The 5,945-nt window shown below is 36.7% G+C and overlaps 1 long non-coding RNA gene across 1 annotated transcript; it reads right to left on the bottom strand.

Moving 5' to 3' along the window:
* Positions 1-989: 989 nt before the first annotated feature.
* Positions 990-5,638, bottom strand: LOC144374308 (uncharacterized). The gene is made up of 2 exons (XR_013433756.1): positions 4,591-5,638; positions 990-4,442 (listed from the first exon to the last, which is right to left on the bottom strand). It is a non-coding gene; the product is annotated as an uncharacterized LOC144374308 (long non-coding RNA).
* Positions 5,639-5,945: the final 307 nt, after the last annotated feature.

Genomic DNA, 5,945 nt, shown 5'->3' with positions numbered 1-5,945 from the left:
CTTAGGGCTGGTGCATCAGAATATCCTGTCCATTTATCTACAGTGGTTGACTCAGGATAAACACACAAGCCAAACCAATCCCGTTAATGAGTACTGTACTTGCATACACTTGAAGACAGAAGAGGCACTTTTTCCTCAGAGGCAACCCAAGTGGACTGGTAATACTGTAGTTCTCCCTGTGGACCTCACTCCCTGCCCCTCCTCCACTCACCTAGTCACATGAAGGAAGTCCATCTGCACTGAGAAGCCAGCCAGGACCCTGTGCTTAGAAGGGTCTGTGCTTGGTGTAGTGGCCTCTTATCACAATCTTGAGATTCTTTTAAAAATTTGGACAAGAGTTCTTGCATTTTTGTTTTGCACTAGGCTCTACCAATCAACAGCTAGTCCTGGTGCTACCCATGCCATCTCCCCAATCCTTACAAACCTTTCCCTATACTAACCACATTTGACTTCAACATTATAATTTTCAATCACCCTAACACATTAATATTAAATAAACTGATGTTAGAGCAGCCTCCGTGTTTTAATTCCAACATAATTCATAGTCAAAAGCACACATTTTCCCACCTTTATAACCAAATAAAGATTCTCCAAGGTTCATGTAAAATAGCTATAATTTTCTTTTTCATGTGATTTAGTCATTCTCCTTTGTAACTGTTTCATATTTATTTTGTATTTCACTTGTGCCCTGGGAGTGGTGTGACAGTGATTATGCAAGTTCATAAATTGTGAACAAGATCTTAAGGATGGTGCTTGTTATTGAATCATTTGGTTTTGATGATACTTGAAATGAAACTATATATAATGTGCTTTGATATCCCCAGAACAGAGCCATGTTTGGGTCAAGTAATTTATAGCACAACACAAACCACATTGTTTAGGTGATTAGTCCAACCTAAAACTCTGCCCAAAGCAATTTATTATGCTAAAAAATAAAGATAAGAAATACAAGAGGAAGGAGAAGTTAAATCACAAGGGACAATAATGCATTTTCTCCAACATTAATTTATTCATTTTATGTTAGATTTTTCATGTTACCTGGGCTCCTCATTTGTCTTAGATTTCTAACTATCTTTTACTTTTTTTGGGGGGGTTGATGTTTACCATTTTTATAAATTACCAAAACAATACAATAATAAAATTGTTTATTGTAGGATTTTTTTTCAAGGAAAAGTAAGAAAAAACATGAACATAAAACCACCTATTGTTTTACCACCCAGAGATAACTATGGTTAACATTTTCATTGCTAACATTTAGAATATGTCTTTTCTGATTGATTTTCTATGCACACAGAAAACTTTGAAAATTGGAAGTTCATTGTATACTCTATTAGGAAAGAGTTTGTGTTCCTTTCCCCACTTCTTCATGAGTGTTCTGTATTCTCAGCTTAATGTCTTCATTCTAGAGCATCTGTTGAATAAATCCCTATCATTGGACATTGGGGTTGGATCTAATTTTCAGACATTCAAAACAACACTTCAGAGAATTTCCTGACAGTTATATTGATGTGTACACCTGTTTATTTTTTTATTTCATTTTTTATTAGAAACTAAGAAAAACAATCTTCCCAACATCCATATCATAAGGTTTTTGAATTAATACATATGAAGTCTTAGACCTTAGTTGTTGATATACTTATCCCTATGTATGACTTAACAAATGGCTATGTCAGGAATTATACATGTGATCAACCCTGGCGGACAGTAGAGGTAATGTACTAGAACATTTTTCCTACAAACTATTTGGGCATTTAAGTCTCCCGTGTCTTTTCATACCTTTTGTTGGAGGAAAATTTGTTGAATTTTATTCTGGGAAGTTTTAAGGTTGTAAGGTTGTACTTCCCTAAGAAAAGGGGGGTGTCAGAGAGCAGGTAGTCCTTCCCTGCCACTTCCGGTGGAGTCCTTTTACTGGTATATCTGTTTTACAGTCTGCCTCTCATGCGAGCATTTCCTTGACCAAGTTTTATGACTAAGAAAAAAATTCAGAAACTCCAAAAGCAAAGAAGTCCCTATTAAATCATCATTATGTCATCTGAAGAGACACTGGGGTTGTTTTTCTTGAAACAGAAAAGCTGCAGGAGGGACAACGCCAATTCTCCTTGGACTTCTGGAAGGGTCACCCTGTGAGTCCAGAGGAATCAGCCAGGGGCACATTTTCTCATGATGTATAGAAGAAGAAAGATGTTTCTAGCAATTCATTTTGGGGCTGGGTTGCCTAGCTTTCCCTTTGAAGATGTCCCAGCAATGACTTTAGACTGTCAGGGACAATACTGAGGGGATTCCCTCAAGAGTATCATGATGGACTGTGACTGCCAAGATGACATCCCAGCTCAAATAGCATATGATCCTTTGTAACACAACAAGCTATTAATGTGTTGCACCCTATTAAACTTCTTGGTGAATTTTTCTTTCTTTCTTTTTTTTAACCGAACATATTAGATCCTAAGAGCCTGGCTTTAAAAGAATGTGACATAAGTCCACTTAATTGAGAACTAAAAAATTTGAGATTTACAGAAAAATTATAAAAATAGTTACAGAAGTTCCTCAGTAACACTCACCCTGCTTTTCCTAATGTGAACATCGTACATAACCATGCTTAGAAATTGGCCTTGATAGGATGCTATTAATTAGATTAAAGACCTTCTTTTTGATCAGTTTGTTCACTAAAGTTTTTATTTCTAACAGTGAGAAATCTGGTTCTTATCATCTATAATATATTTAGTTATTTGATCACTGCTAGTAGAAACTATATAAGGTAGTTTAAGATGTATTGACATATATCCTTGTGAGAAAACCATTTCCTCGTAAAATTATACCCCTGTTACCCAGAATGACAGAATTTTAGATTTTAAAATGAATTTTAGATGTGTTTTAGTCAGCTTTTTTGTGACTGTGACCAAAACACCTAGCAAAAATAACTTAGAGGAGGAAAAATTTACTTTGGCTTATGGTTTCAGAAGTTCAGTCCATGGCTGCCTGACTCCATAGGTCTGGGTCCAAGGTTGAGCAGAATATCATGGCAGAGGGGCCTGGCAGAGGGAAGCAGTTCAGACATGATGTTCAGGAAACAGAGATCTGCCTACCAGGGACACAATACAAACTCCAAAGTCATGTCCTCAGTGACCTACTTCCTCCAATCACACTCGACCTGCCTACAGTTACCCCTCAATTAATCTACTGATAAGTTTACAGCTCTTACAATCAAATATTTTTACCTCAAATATTCTTTCATTGTCTCAAACATGTTTTTTTGGGGAGGATACCTCATATCTAAACCATAACAACATATAATCTCAGCAGTTCTGGCCCTTTATCCTCCTATTGAAGGATTCCCTTATTAATGTCCTTGACAACCCATCTTGCAGGATGAAACTGCCAAGAGGGGATCCCTTCAGGAAGGGTTTTTGTTCACAACATTGTTGTCACTGATTTATCACATTTGACATCTAGCTACAAGCATTTTTCAGGCACTAGGGACATATGAATAATAGGTATCACTCTTGCCTTCAGTAAGAGAATGAGTGACAAATGGATAATTAGAGTATAATGTGGGATAGGAAAGAGAAATCAAATTATAACAACATTGCATGGGATGAATGCTTTGGTAGGGATAAATACTCTGGGGGTGTAGAGTGGGTACCTCGACATGTGGAGTATCAGGGAGATGTTCTGGAAAAGAGGATGGGTAAGCTAAGTTCAGAGGGCCTGGATCCCTAGATTCAATCTTTTACTGTCTCAAAATATTCCAATCCCAAGGAATCAAATTCTCAAAGTGACCAGAGAATCTTCCTAGATATTAAGTGAGCTGATGTGTTGCATATATAAGCTATCTTTGCCTATGATTACCCTGGCTCCTTATACTGGCCTTGCCAGATCTACAGAGAAAATGATATTTTGGCTGTTGTGCAGAGAAAATGTGTAAGAGGGCAACAATGAAAGCTATGCTTCAGGCTGGAGATCATAGAGCTTGGACACACACACAATGAGGAATAAGACTTCATTTCTGTTGTCAGCTGGGTTCTAACTAGCAATCTGACCTTAAGCAAGTTACTTAAACTCTCTGAGTCTCAGTTTCCTCATCTGTCAAAAAGGAAGTTAGGTACCTGTTTCATAGGATAAATGAAAGTGTTAGAGATAATTTATGAAGTGAAGTCATGCAGTAAAAGGATGGCTGCTATTCTCCATATGTGTGTTTGTCAGAGTCCCAGCAGGAAATAGATGGTGCAATCAAATTACAATATTGAATAAAGGGTTTAATTAAGGGATTATTTTCAAAGCTATCAGCAGGGTTCAGGGAAACCAACAAAGAATGATTCTTTAGTGTGCTTTCTATTGCTATAATAAATACCAAAGATCATCAACTTATAAAGAGAAAAGAATTTTTTCAGTTCACCGTTTTGTAGGTTCCATTCCATGATTGGTGGCTCCTGTGACATTTGGACCTGTGGAAAGCCAAAAGGGATGGGGTTGTGGCTCAGTGGTTGAGTACTCCTGGTTTCAATCTCCCATACCAATAAAAAGAAAAAAAATTAAAACAAATTTGAGAATAAATACTAGGCAGTTTCATTGTCATTAGAAGCTGTTACTTACAACTTTTATTATACTGTATGCCTCCAGAGAACAGTGTTAGTGATCTTGTAGCATCGCATGAAGGCAATTCAAATGGTAATCATCTGTAAATGTAATAACAGGGTAGTCAAGATTTGTGTTCTAAAACACATTCTTGCACAATTACTTCCCCATTAAATTTGAACAGAAAGCTGAGGTTGGAAATCAAGATTGATATCCCATTCCTACAAAGTGGCTGTTTAGGTAGAAAGTGAAAATTGTGCTAAGAGTTAAAATCTTCTCTTTGACAGAATTGACAAAATAGTAAAATTCCAATTGATCTAATTCCAAGGGATTGGTGCTCTTATAATTCTTCTTAACAAAAACTATGATTTGGGAATTATGGAGCGATCTCTCAATCACTGATCAGGTGGTCTGGATGGAACAATTCTGATTCAATATAATTCTTAAATTTTTAACTAACTGAATTTTAGAATGCAAGAATATATTAAAGAACATGACTTGAAGAATTTTTAAAGTCAACTCTTAACCTTGTTTTAACATAGGAAATTTAGGCCTCATTTTTTCCTAAGGCATAATAAGTTTTTTATTTTTATAACAGCTTTATTGAGATCTAATTCACATGCCATAAAATTCACCCTTATAAAGTGTTCATCTCATTGATTTTCAATATGTTAACAAAGTTGTGCAACCATCATTACTCAATTTTGGTAATTTTCATCTCTCCCCATACCCATGAACAGTGGCTTCCTATTCCGCCTCACCCCCACCTTGGCAACCACTAATTCTTCTATGTATTTCCCTATTTAGATATTTCATACATATGGAATCACACAATTGGAGTTTTTGTGACTGGCTTTTTTTGCCTAGCCTAGTATTTTCAAAATTCATACATGGTATACAAAGAGATATTTTTTTTTCTTTTTTGCCTGATCTTGAAGGACCTTGATATAGTGGGGAGGCTAAAGTTTCCCTGAATCTCTTCGACACTGCTTAATCAATCCATAGCCCACATTACAGAATGATTTCTTAAATTGCACATCCGTGGATGGCCCATCCATGTGCCCTTAGCATGACCCCCCCCCCAGATACTGATTGACCTCCCCAGATCAATCAGGTTTCCTGACTTCTCATTTCAGTTCCCAGTTCTGTTCCCCCAAGCTCAGTGCAGCCCCTCCTGTCTGGCTGTTCTTTTGTCTCTTTTAGTTAATTTCTTAGATTCCATCTTCAGATCTCAATTCAAGTGTCACCTCCTCAAGTCTGGGTCATGTTCCTTAATTACTTTTCTGCACAGCATTTATTCAACTTGTTATTATACCCCCATCAGTGTGACTATTTCATTAATTTTTATATCCCCCAAGTAGATCATAAACTTT

The sequence above is a fragment of the Ictidomys tridecemlineatus genome, unplaced genomic scaffold (assembly GCF_052094955.1).
Source record: "Ictidomys tridecemlineatus isolate mIctTri1 unplaced genomic scaffold, mIctTri1.hap1 Scaffold_634, whole genome shotgun sequence".
In the NCBI taxonomy this organism is placed as follows: Eukaryota; Metazoa; Chordata; class Mammalia; order Rodentia; family Sciuridae; genus Ictidomys; species Ictidomys tridecemlineatus.
The sequence above is the reverse complement of the archived record's forward strand: the minus strand, read 5'-3'. Positions and strand labels throughout refer to the sequence as shown.